This window comes from Hyla sarda, unplaced genomic scaffold (assembly GCF_029499605.1).
Source record: "Hyla sarda isolate aHylSar1 unplaced genomic scaffold, aHylSar1.hap1 scaffold_1829, whole genome shotgun sequence".
NCBI classification, from domain to species: domain Eukaryota; kingdom Metazoa; phylum Chordata; class Amphibia; order Anura; family Hylidae; genus Hyla; species Hyla sarda.
The window spans coordinates 1-21398 of NW_026608476.1; the positions used below are offsets into that span (position 1 = coordinate 1).

Consider the following 21398-nt stretch of genomic DNA (forward strand, 5'->3'; position numbering starts at 1 on the left):
GGAGATTGTTGCATCCATCTTGAACCCTCAGAACTACAGTGCTATGATGTCACTCACTTCCACAGGCCTTGCAGAGTGTAAACAACAACAACCCAGCTTTGTTGTGTATGTAACCATAGGGATTTGTGATGTCACCTAGAACCTTCACAGCAGCGACAGCTTTATGAGGAGCATCAGCACTGCTCTGCCTGAGCAGAACCATCACCGCCATAGGTTGTCAAATAACCCGGATTTAACCCACACAGGTAAGTCCAATGGGGTGCAGGCATGTCCTCTATGCTTACAGCTTCCCGTGGGTGTTGGTTTGATACCGTTTGGGGACAGCCAAGGAGGCATCTGCAGGCAACAAAGGTAGGTGTGTGCTTGTGTGTGTGTTTCCTATGCAGATCCTAAGCCCAGTGTCACATGCAAGTAGGAGGAGTAAGAAGGGTTCCTGGCAAATCCGGGTTATGGATTGCATTTAAAAAGGCCCCGTGGGAGTGCAATGGGCCCCTGTCTTGCTGCTTAGCAATAATGGTATGGGTTTAGGTTCTGCTGTGTGTACTGGTGGTTGACTGCCCCCCAGCCCAGAGTGTGCATGGAAAATTGTCTGGCAGCCTCCCTGACAGCAAGCAGTGATAGTGCCCATGAAGGGGACCTTGTTGGGCCCGCCCCTTTCACGGTTATCGCTTCTCGGCCTTTTGGCTAAGATCAAGTGTAGTATCTGTTCTTATCAGTTTAATATCTGATACGTCCCCTATCTGGGGACCATATATTAAATGGATTTTTGAGAACGGGGGCCGATTTCGAAGCTTGCTTCCGTCGCCCTATGCATTGACCCGATATGGCAGTATCTTCGGGTACAGTGCACCACCCCCTTACAGGGTTAAAAAGAAAGATTCCTACTTTCATTGCTACCTGCTTGCTGGCTAGCCAGCTAGCCAGCCCTGTGGGCCTTGCTGCTGCTGCAGCCAAAAAACAAAAGGTGGTGCTGCTGCTGCTTCTGCTGCTTCTGCTTCTGCTTGTGTCTGGCCCCTGTTGGAGCGTCCAGGCACAGGACTTCTGCTGCTGCTGACTAAATGGCCTCCTTAATTGGATCATTTGAGTAGCCAGCACACCTGTGCAGGTAGGGCATGACATGATAGGCAGCTGCCTTGATAGCGGGTGGGTGCTGAATGTTCCTAATTGACAAAATAAGATTAATGCTTATGAAGAAATATAAAATCTCATCCCTTCCCCAATATCGCGCCACACCCCTACCCCTTAATTCCCTGGTTGAACTTGATGGACATATGTCTTTTTTCGACCGTACTAACTATGTAACTATGTAACATAACATGGGGGGGGGGGGGGTCTCCTGGCTGTTCACACAGGTGTGTCATTGCTGTACATTGACCATGCATTGCTTCTGTGGTATTGCAAAGGCAAAGACAAATGCTTCCAGCCATCCATTGCACTAATGGATTGGTCATCAGCTGGCTGTCTATGTCCCGCATCAATATAGACCAAAGTACAGAGGGTTAGGCTATGCTATTGTGCACCTACCTGATGCATCAGAAGGTGCAAGGCCCTTGCTAAATTCTGTGCACAGACTTTGAGATCTATGCTTTAGACTGTATCTAAACCTGCTCCAACATGGACTGACATTCTGGCCTACTTTCAGCCGATGCGACTTGTCTGTCGCTGAACAGTCGCTTTTTATGTATTCAGCACCTATGTATAATGTTGTAAAAATGCTCTAGAAGCTAAAGTCGCAGAAATGTCACACATATTTGGCCTGCAACTTTCTGTGCGACAAATTCAGACAGGAAAAATCAGTATAAATCCTTAGAAAATTATCCCCCAGTGTCTCCATCTGCTGGCGGTATTGAATAAGCATTGCTGCACTGATGGGGTATGCATTAGACGAAAAAAAAGAAGAAAAAGAAGAATAATACGCCCAGAAAAGAGGCGAAAAGGAGAAAAACGTAAAAAAACGTGAAAAAAAAGTAAGAGGAAGAGAAGGGAAAAAAAGGTGGAAATGGGTTTAAAAGTGATTTCGGCGGAGAAATATATATATATATATATATATATATATATATATATATATATGCGCACACACACACATAGATATAAACGTATTCTCCGTTGAGATATTGCAGCCGCTGCTGTGTCCAGGCCCAGGAGCCTTAGCACTGTGCTGTGATGTCACTCAATACCACTGACATCACTAGGTGTAAACAACATCTCTCCTTTGCTGTGTATGTGACTATGGAGCTGTTTGGTGATGTCGTCTATTACGGCCTTCATAGAAGCAACAGGAGATTGTTGCATCCATCTTGAACCCTCAGAACTACAGTGCTATGATGTCACTCACTTCCACAGGCCTTGCAGAGTGTAAACAACAACAACCCAGCTTTGTTGTGTATGTAACCATAGGGATTTGTGATGTCACCTAGAACCTTCACAGCAGCGACAGCTTTATGAGGAGCATCAGCACTGCTCTGCCTGAGCAGAACCATCACCGCCATAGGTTGTCAAATAACCCGGATTTAACCCACACAGGTAAGTCCAATGGGGTGCAGGCATGTCCTCTATGCTTACAGCTTCCCGTGGGTGTTGGTTTGATACCGTTTGGGGACAGCCAAGGAGGCATCTGCAGGCAACAAAGGTAGGTGTGTGCTTGTGTGTGTGTTTCCTATGCAGATCCTAAGCCCAGTGTCACATGCAAGTAGGAGGAGTAAGAAGGGTTCCTGGCAAATCCGGGTTATGGATTGCATTTAAAAAGGCCCCGTGGGAGTGCAATGGGCCCCTGTCTTGCTGCTTAGCAATAATGGTATGGGTTTAGGTTCTGCTGTGTGTACTGGTGGTTGACTGCCCCCCAGCCCAGAGTGTGCATGGAAAATTGTCTGGCAGCCTCCCTGACAGCAAGCAGTGATAGTGCCCATGAAGGGGACCTTGTTGGGCCCGCCCCTTTCACGGTTATCGCTTCTCGGCCTTTTGGCTAAGATCAAGTGTAGTATCTGTTCTTATCAGTTTAATATCTGATACGTCCCCTATCTGGGGACCATATATTAAATGGATTTTTGAGAACGGGGGCCGATTTCGAAGCTTGCTTCCGTCGCCCTATGCATTGACCCGATATGGCAGTATCTTCGGGTACAGTGCACCACCCCCTTACAGGGTTAAAAAGAAAGATTCCTACTTTCATTGCTACCTGCTTGCTGGCTAGCCAGCTAGCCAGCCCTGTGGGCCTTGCTGCTGCTGCAGCCAAAAAACAAAAGGTGGTGCTGCTGCTGCTTCTGCTGCTTCTGCTTCTGCTTGTGTCTGGCCCCTGTTGGAGCGTCCAGGCACAGGACTTCTGCTGCTGCTGACTAAATGGCCTCCTTAATTGGATCATTTGAGTAGCCAGCACACCTGTGCAGGTAGGGCATGACATGATAGGCAGCTGCCTTGATAGCGGGTGGGTGCTGAATGTTCCTAATTGACAAAATAAGATTAATGCTTATGAAGAAATATAAAATCTCATCCCTTCCCCAATATCGCGCCACACCCCTACCCCTTAATTCCCTGGTTGAACTTGATGGACATATGTCTTTTTTCGACCGTACTAACTATGTAACTATGTAACATAACATGGGGGGGGGGGGGGGTCTCCTGGCTGTTCACACAGGTGTGTCATTGCTGTACATTGACCATGCATTGCTTCTGTGGTATTGCAAAGGCAAAGACAAATGCTTCCAGCCATCCATTGCACTAATGGATTGGTCATCAGCTGGCTGTCTATGTCCCGCATCAATATAGACCAAAGTACAGAGGGTTAGGCTATGCTATTGTGCACCTACCTGATGCATCAGAAGGTGCGAGGCCCTTGCTAAATTCTGTGCACAGACTTTGAGATCTATGCTTTAGACTGTATCTAAACCTGCTCCAACATGGACTGACATTCTGGCCTACTTTCAGCCGATGCGACTTGTCTGTCGCTGAACAGTCGCTTTTTATGTATTCAGCACCTATGTATAATGTTGTAAAAATGCTCTAGAAGCTAAAGTCGCAGAAATGTCACACATATTTGGCCTGCAACTTTCTGTGCGACAAATTCAGACAGGAAAAATCAGTATAAATCCTTAGAAAATTATCCCCCAGTGTCTCCATCTGCTGGCGGTATTGAATAAGCATTGCTGCACTGATGGGGTATGCATTAGACGAAAAAAAAGAAGAAAAAGAAGAATAATACGCCCAGAAAAGAGGCGAAAAGGAGAAAAACGTAAAAAAACGTGAAAAAAAAGTAAGAGGAAGAGAAGGGAAAAAAAGGTGGAAATGGGTTTAAAAGTGATTTCGGCGGAGAAATATATATATATATATATATATATATATATATATATATATATATATATATGCGCACACACACACATAGATATAAACGTATTCTCCGTTGAGATATTGCAGCCGCTGCTGTGTCCAGGCCCAGGAGCCTTAGCACTGTGCTGTGATGTCACTCAATACCACTGACATCACTAGGTGTAAACAACATCTCTCCTTTGCTGTGTATGTGACTATGGAGCTGTTTGGTGATGTCGTCTATTACGGCCTTCATAGAAGCAACAGGAGATTGTTGCATCCATCTTGAACCCTCAGAACTACAGTGCTATGATGTCACTCACTTCCACAGGCCTTGCAGAGTGTAAACAACAACAACCCAGCTTTGTTGTGTATGTAACCATAGGGATTTGTGATGTCACCTAGAACCTTCACAGCAGCGACAGCTTTATGAGGAGCATCAGCACTGCTCTGCCTGAGCAGAACCATCACCGCCATAGGTTGTCAAATAACCCGGATTTAACCCACACAGGTAAGTCCAATGGGGTGCAGGCATGTCCTCTATGCTTACAGCTTCCCGTGGGTGTTGGTTTGATACCGTTTGGGGACAGCCAAGGAGGCATCTGCAGGCAACAAAGGTAGGTGTGTGCTTGTGTGTGTGTTTCCTATGCAGATCCTAAGCCCAGTGTCACATGCAAGTAGGAGGAGTAAGAAGGGTTCCTGGCAAATCCGGGTTATGGATTGCATTTAAAAAGGCCCCGTGGGAGTGCAATGGGCCCCTGTCTTGCTGCTTAGCAATAATGGTATGGGTTTAGGTTCTGCTGTGTGTACTGGTGGTTGACTGCCCCCCAGCCCAGAGTGTGCATGGAAAATTGTCTGGCAGCCTCCCTGACAGCAAGCAGTGATAGTGCCCATGAAGGGGACCTTGTTGGGCCCGCCCCTTTCACGGTTATCGCTTCTCGGCCTTTTGGCTAAGATCAAGTGTAGTATCTGTTCTTATCAGTTTAATATCTGATACGTCCCCTATCTGGGGACCATATATTAAATGGATTTTTGAGAACGGGGGCCGATTTCGAAGCTTGCTTCCGTCGCCCTATGCATTGACCCGATATGGCAGTATCTTCGGGTACAGTGCACCACCCCCTTACAGGGTTAAAAAGAAAGATTCCTACTTTCATTGCTACCTGCTTGCTGGCTAGCCAGCTAGCCAGCCCTGTGGGCCTTGCTGCTGCTGCAGCCAAAAAACAAAAGGTGGTGCTGCTGCTGCTTCTGCTGCTTCTGCTTCTGCTTGTGTCTGGCCCCTGTTGGAGCGTCCAGGCACAGGACTTCTGCTGCTGCTGACTAAATGGCCTCCTTAATTGGATCATTTGAGTAGCCAGCACACCTGTGCAGGTAGGGCATGACATGATAGGCAGCTGCCTTGATAGCGGGTGGGTGCTGAATGTTCCTAATTGACAAAATAAGATTAATGCTTATGAAGAAATATAAAATCTCATCCCTTCCCCAATATCGCGCCACACCCCTACCCCTTAATTCCCTGGTTGAACTTGATGGACATATGTCTTTTTTCGACCGTACTAACTATGTAACTATGTAACATAACATGGGGGGGGGGGGGGGGGGGGGTCTCCTGGCTGTTCACACAGGTGTGTCATTGCTGTACATTGACCATGCATTGCTTCTGTGGTATTGCAAAGGCAAAGACAAATGCTTCCAGCCATCCATTGCACTAATGGATTGGTCATCAGCTGGCTGTCTATGTCCCGCATCAATATAGACCAAAGTACAGAGGGTTAGGCTATGCTATTGTGCACCTACCTGATGCATCAGAAGGTGCAAGGCCCTTGCTAAATTCTGTGCACAGACTTTGAGATCTATGCTTTAGACTGTATCTAAACCTGCTCCAACATGGACTGACATTCTGGCCTACTTTCAGCCGATGCGACTTGTCTGTCGCTGAACAGTCGCTTTTTATGTATTCAGCACCTATGTATAATGTTGTAAAAATGCTCTAGAAGCTAAAGTCGCAGAAATGTCACACATATTTGGCCTGCAACTTTCTGTGCGACAAATTCAGACAGGAAAAATCAGTATAAATCCTTAGAAAATTATCCCCCAGTGTCTCCATCTGCTGGCGGTATTGAATAAGCATTGCTGCACTGATGGGGTATGCATTAGACGAAAAAAAAGAAGAAAAAGAAGAATAATACGCCCAGAAAAGAGGCGAAAAGGAGAAAAACGTAAAAAAACGTGAAAAAAAAGTAAGAGGAAGAGAAGGGAAAAAAAGGTGGAAATGGGTTTAAAAGTGATTTCGGCGGAGAAATATATATATATATATATATATATATATATATATATATATATGCGCACACACACACATAGATATAAACGTATTCTCCGTTGAGATATTGCAGCCGCTGCTGTGTCCAGGCCCAGGAGCCTTAGCACTGTGCTGTGATGTCACTCAATACCACTGACATCACTAGGTGTAAACAACATCTCTCCTTTGCTGTGTATGTGACTATGGAGCTGTTTGGTGATGTCGTCTATTACGGCCTTCATAGAAGCAACAGGAGATTGTTGCATCCATCTTGAACCCTCAGAACTACAGTGCTATGATGTCACTCACTTCCACAGGCCTTGCAGAGTGTAAACAACAACAACCCAGCTTTGTTGTGTATGTAACCATAGGGATTTGTGATGTCACCTAGAACCTTCACAGCAGCGACAGCTTTATGAGGAGCATCAGCACTGCTCTGCCTGAGCAGAACCATCACCGCCATAGGTTGTCAAATAACCCGGATTTAACCCACACAGGTAAGTCCAATGGGGTGCAGGCATGTCCTCTATGCTTACAGCTTCCCGTGGGTGTTGGTTTGATACCGTTTGGGGACAGCCAAGGAGGCATCTGCAGGCAACAAAGGTAGGTGTGTGCTTGTGTGTGTGTTTCCTATGCAGATCCTAAGCCCAGTGTCACATGCAAGTAGGAGGAGTAAGAAGGGTTCCTGGCAAATCCGGGTTATGGATTGCATTTAAAAAGGCCCCGTGGGAGTGCAATGGGCCCCTGTCTTGCTGCTTAGCAATAATGGTATGGGTTTAGGTTCTGCTGTGTGTACTGGTGGTTGACTGCCCCCCAGCCCAGAGTGTGCATGGAAAATTGTCTGGCAGCCTCCCTGACAGCAAGCAGTGATAGTGCCCATGAAGGGGACCTTGTTGGGCCCGCCCCTTTCACGGTTATCGCTTCTCGGCCTTTTGGCTAAGATCAAGTGTAGTATCTGTTCTTATCAGTTTAATATCTGATACGTCCCCTATCTGGGGACCATATATTAAATGGATTTTTGAGAACGGGGGCCGATTTCGAAGCTTGCTTCCGTCGCCCTATGCATTGACCCGATATGGCAGTATCTTCGGGTACAGTGCACCACCCCCTTACAGGGTTAAAAAGAAAGATTCCTACTTTCATTGCTACCTGCTTGCTGGCTAGCCAGCTAGCCAGCCCTGTGGGCCTTGCTGCTGCTGCAGCCAAAAAACAAAAGGTGGTGCTGCTGCTGCTTCTGCTGCTTCTGCTTCTGCTTGTGTCTGGCCCCTGTTGGAGCGTCCAGGCACAGGACTTCTGCTGCTGCTGACTAAATGGCCTCCTTAATTGGATCATTTGAGTAGCCAGCACACCTGTGCAGGTAGGGCATGACATGATAGGCAGCTGCCTTGATAGCGGGTGGGTGCTGAATGTTCCTAATTGACAAAATAAGATTAATGCTTATGAAGAAATATAAAATCTCATCCCTTCCCCAATATCGCGCCACACCCCTACCCCTTAATTCCCTGGTTGAACTTGATGGACATATGTCTTTTTTCGACCGTACTAACTATGTAACTATGTAACATAACATGGGGGGGGGGGGGGTCTCCTGGCTGTTCACACAGGTGTGTCATTGCTGTACATTGACCATGCATTGCTTCTGTGGTATTGCAAAGGCAAAGACAAATGCTTCCAGCCATCCATTGCACTAATGGATTGGTCATCAGCTGGCTGTCTATGTCCCGCATCAATATAGACCAAAGTACAGAGGGTTAGGCTATGCTATTGTGCACCTACCTGATGCATCAGAAGGTGCGAGGCCCTTGCTAAATTCTGTGCACAGACTTTGAGATCTATGCTTTAGACTGTATCTAAACCTGCTCCAACATGGACTGACATTCTGGCCTACTTTCAGCCGATGCGACTTGTCTGTCGCTGAACAGTCGCTTTTTATGTATTCAGCACCTATGTATAATGTTGTAAAAATGCTCTAGAAGCTAAAGTCGCAGAAATGTCACACATATTTGGCCTGCAACTTTCTGTGCGACAAATTCAGACAGGAAAAATCAGTATAAATCCTTAGAAAATTATCCCCCAGTGTCTCCATCTGCTGGCGGTATTGAATAAGCATTGCTGCACTGATGGGGTATGCATTAGACGAAAAAAAAGAAGAAAAAGAAGAATAATACGCCCAGAAAAGAGGCGAAAAGGAGAAAAACGTAAAAAAACGTGAAAAAAAAGTAAGAGGAAGAGAAGGGAAAAAAAGGTGGAAATGGGTTTAAAAGTGATTTCGGCGGAGATATATATATATATATATATATATATATATATATATATATATATATGCGCACACACACACATAGATATAAACGTATTCTCCGTTGAGATATTGCAGCCGCTGCTGTGTCCAGGCCCAGGAGCCTTAGCACTGTGCTGTGATGTCACTCAATACCACTGACATCACTAGGTGTAAACAACATCTCTCCTTTGCTGTGTATGTGACTATGGAGCTGTTTGGTGATGTCGTCTATTACGGCCTTCATAGAAGCAACAGGAGATTGTTGCATCCATCTTGAACCCTCAGAACTACAGTGCTATGATGTCACTCACTTCCACAGGCCTTGCAGAGTGTAAACAACAACAACCCAGCTTTGTTGTGTATGTAACCATAGGGATTTGTGATGTCACCTAGAACCTTCACAGCAGCGACAGCTTTATGAGGAGCATCAGCACTGCTCTGCCTGAGCAGAACCATCACCGCCATAGGTTGTCAAATAACCCGGATTTAACCCACACAGGTAAGTCCAATGGGGTGCAGGCATGTCCTCTATGCTTACAGCTTCCCGTGGGTGTTGGTTTGATACCGTTTGGGGACAGCCAAGGAGGCATCTGCAGGCAACAAAGGTAGGTGTGTGCTTGTGTGTGTGTTTCCTATGCAGATCCTAAGCCCAGTGTCACATGCAAGTAGGAGGAGTAAGAAGGGTTCCTGGCAAATCCGGGTTATGGATTGCATTTAAAAAGGCCCCGTGGGAGTGCAATGGGCCCCTGTCTTGCTGCTTAGCAATAATGGTATGGGTTTAGGTTCTGCTGTGTGTACTGGTGGTTGACTGCCCCCCAGCCCAGAGTGTGCATGGAAAATTGTCTGGCAGCCTCCCTGACAGCAAGCAGTGATAGTGCCCATGAAGGGGACCTTGTTGGGCCCGCCCCTTTCACGGTTATCGCTTCTCGGCCTTTTGGCTAAGATCAAGTGTAGTATCTGTTCTTATCAGTTTAATATCTGATACGTCCCCTATCTGGGGACCATATATTAAATGGATTTTTGAGAACGGGGGCCGATTTCGAAGCTTGCTTCCGTCGCCCTATGCATTGACCCGATATGGCAGTATCTTCGGGTACAGTGCACCACCCCCTTACAGGGTTAAAAAGAAAGATTCCTACTTTCATTGCTACCTGCTTGCTGGCTAGCCAGCTAGCCAGCCCTGTGGGCCTTGCTGCTGCTGCAGCCAAAAAACAAAAGGTGGTGCTGCTGCTGCTTCTGCTGCTTCTGCTTCTGCTTGTGTCTGGCCCCTGTTGGAGCGTCCAGGCACAGGACTTCTGCTGCTGCTGACTAAATGGCCTCCTTAATTGGATCATTTGAGTAGCCAGCACACCTGTGCAGGTAGGGCATGACATGATAGGCAGCTGCCTTGATAGCGGGTGGGTGCTGAATGTTCCTAATTGACAAAATAAGATTAATGCTTATGAAGAAATATAAAATCTCATCCCTTCCCCAATATCGCGCCACACCCCTACCCCTTAATTCCCTGGTTGAACTTGATGGACATATGTCTTTTTTCGACCGTACTAACTATGTAACTATGTAACATAACATGGGGGGGGGGTCTCCTGGCTGTTCACACAGGTGTGTCATTGCTGTACATTGACCATGCATTGCTTCTGTGGTATTGCAAAGGCAAAGACAAATGCTTCCAGCCATCCATTGCACTAATGGATTGGTCATCAGCTGGCTGTCTATGTCCCGCATCAATATAGACCAAAGTACAGAGGGTTAGGCTATGCTATTGTGCACCTACCTGATGCATCAGAAGGTGCGAGGCCCTTGCTAAATTCTGTGCACAGACTTTGAGATCTATGCTTTAGACTGTATCTAAACCTGCTCCAACATGGACTGACATTCTGGCCTACTTTCAGCCGATGCGACTTGTCTGTCGCTGAACAGTCGCTTTTTATGTATTCAGCACCTATGTATAATGTTGTAAAAATGCTCTAGAAGCTAAAGTCGCAGAAATGTCACACATATTTGGCCTGCAACTTTCTGTGCGACAAATTCAGACAGGAAAAATCAGTATAAATCCTTAGAAAATTATCCCCCAGTGTCTCCATCTGCTGGCGGTATTGAATAAGCATTGCTGCACTGATGGGGTATGCATTAGACGAAAAAAAAGAAGAAAAAGAAGAATAATACGCCCAGAAAAGAGGCGAAAAGGAGAAAAACGTAAAAAAACGTGAAAAAAAAGTAAGAGGAAGAGAAGGGAAAAAAAGGTGGAAATGGGTTTAAAAGTGATTTCGGCGGAGAAATATATATATATATATATATATATATATATATATATATATATATATATATATGCGCACACACACACATAGATATAAACGTATTCTCCGTTGAGATATTGCAGCCGCTGCTGTGTCCAGGCCCAGGAGCCTTAGCACTGTGCTGTGATGTCACTCAATACCACTGACATCACTAGGTGTAAACAACATCTCTCCTTTGCTGTGTATGTGACTATGGAGCTGTTTGGTGATGTCGTCTATTACGGCCTTCATAGAAGCAACAGGAGATTGTTGCATCCATCTTGAACCCTCAGAACTACAGTGCTATGATGTCACTCACTTCCACAGGCCTTGCAGAGTGTAAACAACAACAACCCAGCTTTGTTGTGTATGTAACCATAGGGATTTGTGATGTCACCTAGAACCTTCACAGCAGCGACAGCTTTATGAGGAGCATCAGCACTGCTCTGCCTGAGCAGAACCATCACCGCCATAGGTTGTCAAATAACCCGGATTTAACCCACACAGGTAAGTCCAATGGGGTGCAGGCATATCCTCTATGCTTACAGCTTCCCGTGGGTGTTGGTTTGATACCGTTTGGGGACAGCCAAGGAGGCATCTGCAGGCAACAAAGGTAGGTGTGTGCTTGTGTGTGTGTTTCCTATGCAGATCCTAAGCCCAGTGTCACATGCAAGTAGGAGGAGTAAGAAGGGTTCCTGGCAAATCCGGGTTATGGATTGCATTTAAAAAGGCCCCGTGGGAGTGCAATGGGCCCCTGTCTTGCTGCTTAGCAATAATGGTATGGGTTTAGGTTCTGCTGTGTGTACTGGTGGTTGACTGCCCCCCAGCCCAGAGTGTGCATGGAAAATTGTCTGGCAGCCTCCCTGACAGCAAGCAGTGATAGTGCCCATGAAGGGGACCTTGTTGGGCCCGCCCCTTTCACGGTTATCGCTTCTCGGCCTTTTGGCTAAGATCAAGTGTAGTATCTGTTCTTATCAGTTTAATATCTGATACGTCCCCTATCTGGGGACCATATATTAAATGGATTTTTGAGAACGGGGGCCGATTTCGAAGCTTGCTTCCGTCGCCCTATGCATTGACCCGATATGGCAGTATCTTCGGGTACAGTGCACCACCCCCTTACAGGGTTAAAAAGAAAGATTCCTACTTTCATTGCTACCTGCTTGCTGGCTAGCCAGCTAGCCAGCCCTGTGGGCCTTGCTGCTGCTGCAGCCAAAAAACAAAAGGTGGTGCTGCTGCTGCTTCTGCTGCTTCTGCTTCTGCTTGTGTCTGGCCCCTGTTGGAGCGTCCAGGCACAGGACTTCTGCTGCTGCTGACTAAATGGCCTCCTTAATTGGATCATTTGAGTAGCCAGCACACCTGTGCAGGTAGGGCATGACATGATAGGCAGCTGCCTTGATAGCGGGTGGGTGCTGAATGTTCCTAATTGACAAAATAAGATTAATGCTTATGAAGAAATATAAAATCTCATCCCTTCCCCAATATCGCGCCACACCCCTACCCCTTAATTCCCTGGTTGAACTTGATGGACATATGTCTTTTTTCGACCGTACTAACTATGTAACTATGTAACATAACATGGGGGGGGGTCTCCTGGCTGTTCACACAGGTGTGTCATTGCTGTACATTGACCATGCATTGCTTCTGTGGTATTGCAAAGGCAAAGACAAATGCTTCCAGCCATCCATTGCACTAATGGATTGGTCATCAGCTGGCTGTCTATGTCCCGCATCAATATAGACCAAAGTACAGAGGGTTAGGCTATGCTATTGTGCACCTACCTGATGCATCAGAAGGTGCGAGGCCCTTGCTAAATTCTGTGCACAGACTTTGAGATCTATGCTTTAGACTGTATCTAAACCTGCTCCAACATGGACTGACATTCTGGCCTACTTTCAGCCGATGCGACTTGTCTGTCGCTGAACAGTCGCTTTTTATGTATTCAGCACCTATGTATAATGTTGTAAAAATGCTCTAGAAGCTAAAGTCGCAGAAATGTCACACATATTTGGCCTGCAACTTTCTGTGCGACAAATTCAGACAGGAAAAATCAGTATAAATCCTTAGAAAATTATCCCCCAGTGTCTCCATCTGCTGGCGGTATTGAATAAGCATTGCTGCACTGATGGGGTATGCATTAGACGAAAAAAAAGAAGAAAAAGAAGAATAATACGCCCAGAAAAGAGGCGAAAAGGAGAAAAACGTAAAAAAACGTGAAAAAAAAGTAAGAGGAAGAGAAGGGAAAAAAAGGTGGAAATGGGTTTAAAAGTGATTTCGGCGGAGAAATATATATATATATATATATATATATATATATATATATATATATATGCGCACACACACACATAGATATAAACGTATTCTCCGTTGAGATATTGCAGCCGCTGCTGTGTCCAGGCCCAGGAGCCTTAGCACTGTGCTGTGATGTCACTCAATACCACTGACATCACTAGGTGTAAACAACATCTCTCCTTTGCTGTGTATGTGACTATGGAGCTGTTTGGTGATGTCGTCTATTACGGCCTTCATAGAAGCAACAGGAGATTGTTGCATCCATCTTGAACCCTCAGAACTACAGTGCTATGATGTCACTCACTTCCACAGGCCTTGCAGAGTGTAAACAACAACAACCCAGCTTTGTTGTGTATGTAACCATAGGGATTTGTGATGTCACCTAGAACCTTCACAGCAGCGACAGCTTTATGAGGAGCATCAGCACTGCTCTGCCTGAGCAGAACCATCACCGCCATAGGTTGTCAAATAACCCGGATTTAACCCACACAGGTAAGTCCAATGGGGTGCAGGCATGTCCTCTATGCTTACAGCTTCCCGTGGGTGTTGGTTTGATACCGTTTGGGGACAGCCAAGGAGGCATCTGCAGGCAACAAAGGTAGGTGTGTGCTTGTGTGTGTGTTTCCTATGCAGATCCTAAGCCCAGTGTCACATGCAAGTAGGAGGAGTAAGAAGGGTTCCTGGCAAATCCGGGTTATGGATTGCATTTAAAAAGGCCCAGTGGGAGTGCAATGGGCCCCTGTCTTGCTGCTTAGCAATAATGGTATGGGTTTAGGTTCTGCTGTGTGTACTGGTGGTTGACTGCCCCCCAGCCCAGAGTGTGCATGGAAAATTGTCTGGCAGCCTCCCTGACAGCAAGCAGTGATAGTGCCCATGAAGGGGACCTTGTTGGGCCCGCCCCTTTCACGGTTATCGCTTCTCGGCCTTTTGGCTAAGATCAAGTGTAGTATCTGTTCTTATCAGTTTAATATCTGATACGTCCCCTATCTGGGGACCATATATTAAATGGATTTTTGAGAACGGGGGCCGATTTCGAAGCTTGCTTCCGTCGCCCTATGCATTGACCCGATATGGCAGTATCTTCGGGTACAGTGCACCACCCCCTTACAGGGTTAAAAAGAAAGATTCCTACTTTCATTGCTACCTGCTTGCTGGCTAGCCAGCTAGCCAGCCCTGTGGGCCTTGCTGCTGCTGCAGCCAAAAAACAAAAGGTGGTGCTGCTGCTGCTTCTGCTGCTTCTGCTTGTGTCTGGCCCCTGTTGGAGCGTCCAGGCACAGGACTTCTGCTGCTGCTGACTAAATGGCCTCCTTAATTGGATCATTTGAGTAGCCAGCACACCTGTGCAGGTAGGGCATGACATGATAGGCAGCTGCCTTGATAGCGGGTGGGTGCTGAATGTTCCTAATTGACAAAATAAGATTAATGCTTATGAAGAAATATAAAATCTCATCCCTTCCCCAATATCGCGCCACACCCCTACCCCTTAATTCCCTGGTTGAACTTGATGGACATATGTCTTTTTTCGACCGTACTAACTATGTAACTATGTAACATAACATGGGGGGGGGGGTCTCCTGGCTGTTCACACAGGTGTGTCATTGCTGTACATTGACCATGCATTGCTTCTGTGGTATTGCAAAGGCAAAGACAAATGCTTCCAGCCATCCATTGCACTAATGGATTGGTCATCAGCTGGCTGTCTATGTCCCGCATCAATATAGACCAAAGTACAGAGGGTTAGGCTATGCTATTGTGCACCTACCTGATGCATCAGAAGGTGCGAGGCCCTTGCTAAATTCTGTGCACAGACTTTGAGATCTATGCTTTAGACTGTATCTAAACCTGCTCCAACATGGACTGACATTCTGGCCTACTTTCAGCCGATGCGACTTGTCTGTCGCTGAACAGTCGCTTTTTATGTATTCAGCACCTATGTATAATGTTGTAAAAATGCTCTAGAAGCTAAAGTCGCAGAAATGTCACACATATTTGGCCTGCAACTTTCTGTGCGACAAATTCAGACAGGAAAAATCAGTATAAATCCTTAGAAAATTATCCCCCAGTGTCTCCATCTGCTGGCGGTATTGAATAAGCATTGCTGCACTGATGGGGTATGCATTAGACGAAAAAAAAGAAGAAAAAGAAGAATAATACGCCCAGAAAAGAGGCGAAAAGGAGAAAAACGTAAAAAAACGTGAAAAAAAAGTAAGAGGAAGAGAAGGGAAAAAAAGGTGGAAATGGGTTTAAAAGTGATTTCGGCGGAGAAATATATATATATATATATATATATATATATATATATATATATATATGCGCACACACACACATAGATATAAACGTATTCTCCGTTGAGATATTGCAGCCGCTGCTGTGTCCAGGCCCAGGAGCCTTAGCACTGTGCTGTGATGTCACTCAATACCACTGACATCACTAGGTGTAAACAACATCTCTCCTTTGCTGTGTATGTGACTATGGAGCTGTTTGGTGATGTCGTCTATTACGGCCTTCATAGAAGCAACAGGAGATTGTTGCATCCATCTTGAACCCTCAGAACTACAGTGCTATGATGTCACTCACTTCCACAGGCCTTGCAGAGTGTAAACAACAACAACCCAGCTTTGTTGTGTATGTAACCATAGGGATTTGTGATGTCACCTAGAACCTTCACAGCAGCGACAGCTTTATGAGGAGCATCAGCACTGCTCTGCCTGAGCAGAACCATCACCGCCATAGGTTGTCAAATAACCCGGATTTAACCCACACAGGTAAGTCCAATGGGGTGCAGGCATGTCCTCTATGCTTACAGCTTCCCGTGGGTGTTGGTTTGATACCGTTTGGGGACAGCCAAGGAGGCATCTGCAGGCAACAAAGGTAGGTGTGTGCTTGTGTGTGTGTTTCCTATGCAGATCCTAAGCCCAGTGTCACATGCAAGTAGGAGGAGTAAGAAGGGTTCCTGGCAAATCCGGGTTATGGATTGCATTTAAAAAGGCCCCGTGGGAGTGCAATGGGCCCCTGTCTTGCTGCTTAGCAATAATGGTATGGGTTTAGGTTCTGCTGTGTGTACTGGTGGTTGACTGCCCCCCAGCCCAGAGTGTGCATGGAAAATTGTCTGGCAGCCTCCCTGACAGCAAGCAGTGATAGTGCCCATGAAGGGGACCTTGTTGGGCCCGCCCCTTTCACGGTTATCGCTTCTCGGCCTTTTGGCTAAGATCAAGTGTAGTATCTGTTCTTATCAGTTTTTCATGCCGGTGGACAGTAACGCCGGTATGGGGCTGGTGGGGATGGGTGCTGCATGGAGGATGCAGGTGTACCAGGGCTTTCCGGGGCTGGTTCTGAGGAATCAGCTCGACGGCTGCCCCGATGTGACCTGTTCCCTCCGGGTCTCGCCATGAGGCTGAGAGGGTCTAGAGCCGAGGTACTTTTGTGCCTCGGGGAGTGGTGACCCCGAGGTGCCGAAACTCACTGGGAGGATAGGCTCACTGAGTTGAAGCACGGGCACCATAATCTCTTCACCTTGTGGCACTCACCTCTTGATTCCCGGCCTTCTGGCTAGGATCAGAGAAATTTTTATAGATCCGGCCGGATGTCCGGGCAGTATATCTGCACACATTCACTTATTTATTTCTTTTTTGTCTCACTGTGTCACTTTTTGCGTGTTGTGTGTTCACAGGATTGGTCAGGATGCGGTAGCCCTTCTGGGTGTCCCTCCTGGCGGTCTAGGGGAGGTGTGTGTGGCCATTAGGTTCCGCACCTCCCTGCAAACACCCCGGGTACTCCTGCTTTGGCAGGGTACCTACCGTAATCGGCTCTGCGGGCAGATACCTTGGCTAACGCCAAGGGGGATGCCGGGAGCATTTGTGGTCCCCTAGTAGCTTCGGCGAAAAGGGACATCGAACCTGGAACCTCGCAGGTACCTTTTGGTCCGGAGGCGAAGGGTAAGGTTTGTTGGGGGGCCTCTCTCCTATCGGAGAAGGGCTTGCGATAGACCGCATCCTTTGTGCACGTTTTTTTTAGTGTAACACGTTTGCACTTTTTCTTGCACTTTGGGTGAATCGAAAGCACGTTCCTCGGCTTTAGATAAAAAAAAAAAAAAAAAAAAAAAAAAAAAAAATCTGTTCTTATCAGTTTAATATCTGATACGTCCCCTATCTGGGGACCATATATTAAATGGATTTTTGAGAACGGGGGCCGATTTCGAAGCTTGCTTCCGTCGCCCTATGCATTGACCCGATATGGCAGTATCTTCGGGTACAGTGCACCACCCCCTTACAGGGTTAAAAAGAAAGATTCCTACTTTCATTGCTACCTGCTTGCTGGCTAGCCAGCTAGCCAGCCCTGTGGGCCTTGCTGCTGCTGCAGCCAAAAAACAAAAGGTGGTGCTGCTGCTGCTTCTGCTGCTTCTGCTTCTGCTTGTGTCTGGCCCCTGTTGGAGCGTCCAGGCACAGGACTTCTGCTGCTGCTGACTAAATGGCCTCCTTAATTGGATCATTTGAGTAGCCAGCACACCTGTGCAGGTAGGGCATGACATGATAGGCAGCTGCCTTGATAGCGGGTGGGTGCTGAATGTTCCTAATTGACAAAATAAGATTAATGCTTATGAAGAAATATAAAATCTCATCCCTTCCCCAATATCGCGCCACACCCCTACCCCTTAATTCCCTGGTTGAACTTGATGGACATATGTCTTTTTTCGACCGTACTAACTATGTAACTATGTAACATAACATGGGGGGGGGGGGGGGGTCTCCTGGCTGTTCACACAGGTGTGTCATTGCTGTACATTGACCATGCATTGCTTCTGTGGTATTGCAAAGGCAAAGACAAATGCTTCCAGCCATCCATTGCACTAATGGATTGGTCATCAGCTGGCTGTCTATGTCCCGCATCAATATAGACCAAAGTACAGAGGGTTAGGCTATGCTATTGTGCACCTACCTGATGCATCAGAAGGTGCGAGGCCCTTGCTAAATTCTGTGCACAGACTTTGAGATCTATGCTTTAGACTGTATCTAAACCTGCTCCAACATGGACTGACATTCTGGCCTACTTTCAGCCGATGCGACTTGTCTGTCGCTGAACAGTCGCTTTTTATGTATTCAGCACCTATGTATAATGTTGTAAAAATGCTCTAGAAGCTAAAGTCGCAGAAATGTCACACATATTTGGCCTGCAACTTTCTGTGCGACAAATTCAGACAGGAAAAATCAGTATAAATCCTTAGAAAATTATCCCCCAGTGTCTCCATCTGCTGGCGGTATTGAATAAGCATTGCTGCACTGATGGGGTATGCATTAGACGAAAAAAAAGAAGAAAAAGAAGAATAATACGCCCAGAAAAGAGGCGAAAAGGAGAAAAACGTAAAAAAACGTGAAAAAAAAGTAAGAGGAAGAGAAGGGAAAAAAAGGTGGAAATGGGTTTAAAAGTGATTTCGGCGGAGAAATATATATATATATATATATATATATATATATATATATATATATGCGCACACACACACATAGATATAAACGTATTCTCCGTTGAGATATTGCAGCCGCTGCTGTGTCCAGGCCCAGGAGCCTTAGCACTGTGCTGTGATGTCACTCAATACCACTGACATCACTAGGTGTAAACAACATCTCTCCTTTGCTGTGTATGTGACTATGGAGCTGTTTGGTGATGTCGTCTATTACGGCCTTCATAGAAGCAACAGGAGATTGTTGCATCCATCTTGAACCCTCAGAACTACAGTGCTATGATGTCACTCACTTCCACAGGCCTTGCAGAGTGTAAACAACAACAACCCAGCTTTGTTGTGTATGTAACCATAGGGATTTGTGATGTCACCTAGAACCTTCACAGCAGCGACAGCTTTATGAGGAGCATCAGCACTGCTCTGCCTGAGCAGAACCATCACCGCCATAGGTTGTCAAATAACCCGGATTTAACCCACACAGGTAAGTCCAATGGGGTGCAGGCATGTCCTCTATGCTTACAGCTTCCCGTGGGTGTTGGTTTGATACCGTTTGGGGACAGCCAAGGAGGCATCTGCAGGCAACAAAGGTAGGTGTGTGCTTGTGTGTGTGTTTCCTATGCAGATCCTAAGCCCAGTGTCACATGCAAGTAGGAGGAGTAAGAAGGGTTCCTGGCAAATCCGGGTTATGGATTGCATTTAAAAAGGCCCCGTGGGAGTGCAATGGGCCCCTGTCTTGCTGCTTAGCAATAATGGTATGGGTTTAGGTTCTGCTGTGTGTACTGGTGGTTGACTGCCCCCCAGCCCAGAGTGTGCATGGAAAATTGTCTGGCAGCCTCCCTGACAGCAAGCAGTGATAGTGCCCATGAAGGGGACCTTGTTGGGCCCACCCCTTTCACGGTTATCGCTTCTCGGCCTTTTGGCTAAGATCAAGTGTAGTATCTGTTCTTATCAGTTTAATATCTGATACGTCCCCTATCTGGGGACCATATATTAAATGGATTTTTGAGAACGGGGGCCGATTTCGAAGCTTGCTTCCGTCGCCCTATGCATTGACCCGATATGGCAGTATCTTCGGGTACAGTGCACCACCCCCTTACAGGGTTAAAAAGAAAGATTCCTACTTTCATTGCTACCTGCTTGCTGGCTAGCCAGCTAGCCAGCCCTGTGGGCCTTGCTGCTGCTGCAGCCAAAAAACAAAAGGTGGTGCTGCTGCTGCTTCTGCTGCTTCTGCTTCTGCTTGTGTCTGGCCCCTGTTGGAGCGTCCAGGCACAGGACTTCTGCTGCTGCTGACTAAATGGCCTCCTTAATTGGATCATTTGAGTAGCCAGCACACCTGTGCAGGTAGGGCATGACATGATAGGCAGCTGCCTTGATAGCGGGTGGGTGCTGAATGTTCCTAATTGACAAAATAAGATTAATGCTTATGAAGAAATATAAAATCTCATCCCTTCCCCAATATCGCGCCACACCCCTACCCCTTAATTCCCTGGTTGAACTTGATGGACATATGTCTTTTTTCGACCGTACTAACTATGTAACTATGTAACATAACATGGGGGGGGGGGGGGGGGGTCTCCTGGCTGTTCACACAGGTGTGTCATTGCTGTACATTGACCATGCATTGCTTCTGTGGTATTGCAAAGGCAAAGACAAATGCTTCCAGCCATCCATTGCACTAATGGATTGGTCATCAGCTGGCTGTCTATGTCCCGCATCAATATAGACCAAAGTACAGAGGGTTAGGCTATGCTATTGTGCACCTACCTGATGCATCAGAAGGTGCGAGGCCCTTGCTAAATTCTGTGCACAGACTTTGAGATCTATGCTTTAGACTGTATCTAAACCTGCTCCAACATGGACTGACATTCTGGCCTACTTTCAGCCGATGCGACTTGTCTGTCGCTGAACAGTCGCTTTTTATGTATTCAGCACCTATGTATAATGTTGTAAAAATGCTCTAGAAGCTAAAGTCGCAGAAATGTCACACATATTTGGCCTGCAACTTTCTGTGCGACAAATTCAGACAGGAAAAATCAGTATAAATCCTTAGAAAATTATCCCCCAGTGTCTCCATCTGCTGGCGGTATTGAATAAGCATTGCTGCACTGATGGGGTATGCATTAGACGAAAAAAAAGAAGAAAAAGAAGAATAATACGCCCAGAAAAGAGGCGAAAAGGAGAAAAACTTAAAAAAACGTGAAAAAAAAGTAAGAGGAAGAGAAGGGAAAAAAAGGTGGAAATGGGTTTAAAAGTGATTTCGGCGGAGAAATATATATATATATATATATATATATATATATATATATATATATGCGCACACACACACATAGATATAAACGTATTCTCCGTTGAGATATTGCAGCCGCTGCTGTGTCCAGGCCCAGGAGCCTTAGCACTGTGCTGTGATGTCACTCAATACCACTGACATCACTAGGTGTAAACAACATCTCTCCTTTGCTGTGTATGTGACTATGGAGCTGTTTGGTGATGTCGTCTATT

The 21398-nt window shown here is 46.4% G+C and overlaps 10 non-coding genes across 10 annotated transcripts; all 10 read left to right on the top strand.

Moving 5' to 3' along the window:
• Positions 1-664: 664 nt before the first annotated feature.
• LOC130314520 (U2 spliceosomal RNA) lies at positions 665-855 on the top strand. Its single transcript, XR_008862191.1, has one exon. It is a non-coding gene; the product is annotated as a U2 spliceosomal RNA (small nuclear RNA).
• Positions 856-2942: 2087 nt separating this feature from the next.
• On the top strand, positions 2943-3133 carry LOC130314532 (U2 spliceosomal RNA). The gene has a single exon (XR_008862201.1). It is a non-coding gene; the product is annotated as a U2 spliceosomal RNA (small nuclear RNA).
• Positions 3134-5229: 2096 nt separating this feature from the next.
• Positions 5230-5420, top strand: LOC130314537 (U2 spliceosomal RNA). Its single transcript, XR_008862205.1, has one exon. It is a non-coding gene; the product is annotated as a U2 spliceosomal RNA (small nuclear RNA).
• Positions 5421-7514: 2094 nt separating this feature from the next.
• LOC130314538 (U2 spliceosomal RNA) lies at positions 7515-7705 on the top strand. The gene has a single exon (XR_008862206.1). It is a non-coding gene; the product is annotated as a U2 spliceosomal RNA (small nuclear RNA).
• A 2089-nt stretch (positions 7706-9794) lies between these two features.
• LOC130314509 (U2 spliceosomal RNA) lies at positions 9795-9985 on the top strand. Its single transcript, XR_008862181.1, has one exon. It is a non-coding gene; the product is annotated as a U2 spliceosomal RNA (small nuclear RNA).
• Positions 9986-12078: 2093 nt separating this feature from the next.
• Positions 12079-12269, top strand: LOC130314510 (U2 spliceosomal RNA). The gene has a single exon (XR_008862182.1). It is a non-coding gene; the product is annotated as a U2 spliceosomal RNA (small nuclear RNA).
• A 2086-nt stretch (positions 12270-14355) lies between these two features.
• LOC130314511 (U2 spliceosomal RNA) lies at positions 14356-14546 on the top strand. Its single transcript, XR_008862183.1, has one exon. It is a non-coding gene; the product is annotated as a U2 spliceosomal RNA (small nuclear RNA).
• A 2082-nt stretch (positions 14547-16628) lies between these two features.
• On the top strand, positions 16629-16816 carry LOC130314535 (U2 spliceosomal RNA). The gene has a single exon (XR_008862204.1). It is a non-coding gene; the product is annotated as a U2 spliceosomal RNA (small nuclear RNA).
• Positions 16817-17510: 694 nt separating this feature from the next.
• On the top strand, positions 17511-17708 carry LOC130314533 (U2 spliceosomal RNA). Its single transcript, XR_008862202.1, has one exon. It is a non-coding gene; the product is annotated as a U2 spliceosomal RNA (small nuclear RNA).
• Positions 17709-19799: 2091 nt separating this feature from the next.
• LOC130314512 (U2 spliceosomal RNA) lies at positions 19800-19990 on the top strand. The gene has a single exon (XR_008862184.1). It is a non-coding gene; the product is annotated as a U2 spliceosomal RNA (small nuclear RNA).
• The last annotated feature ends 1408 nt before the right edge of the window (positions 19991-21398 follow it).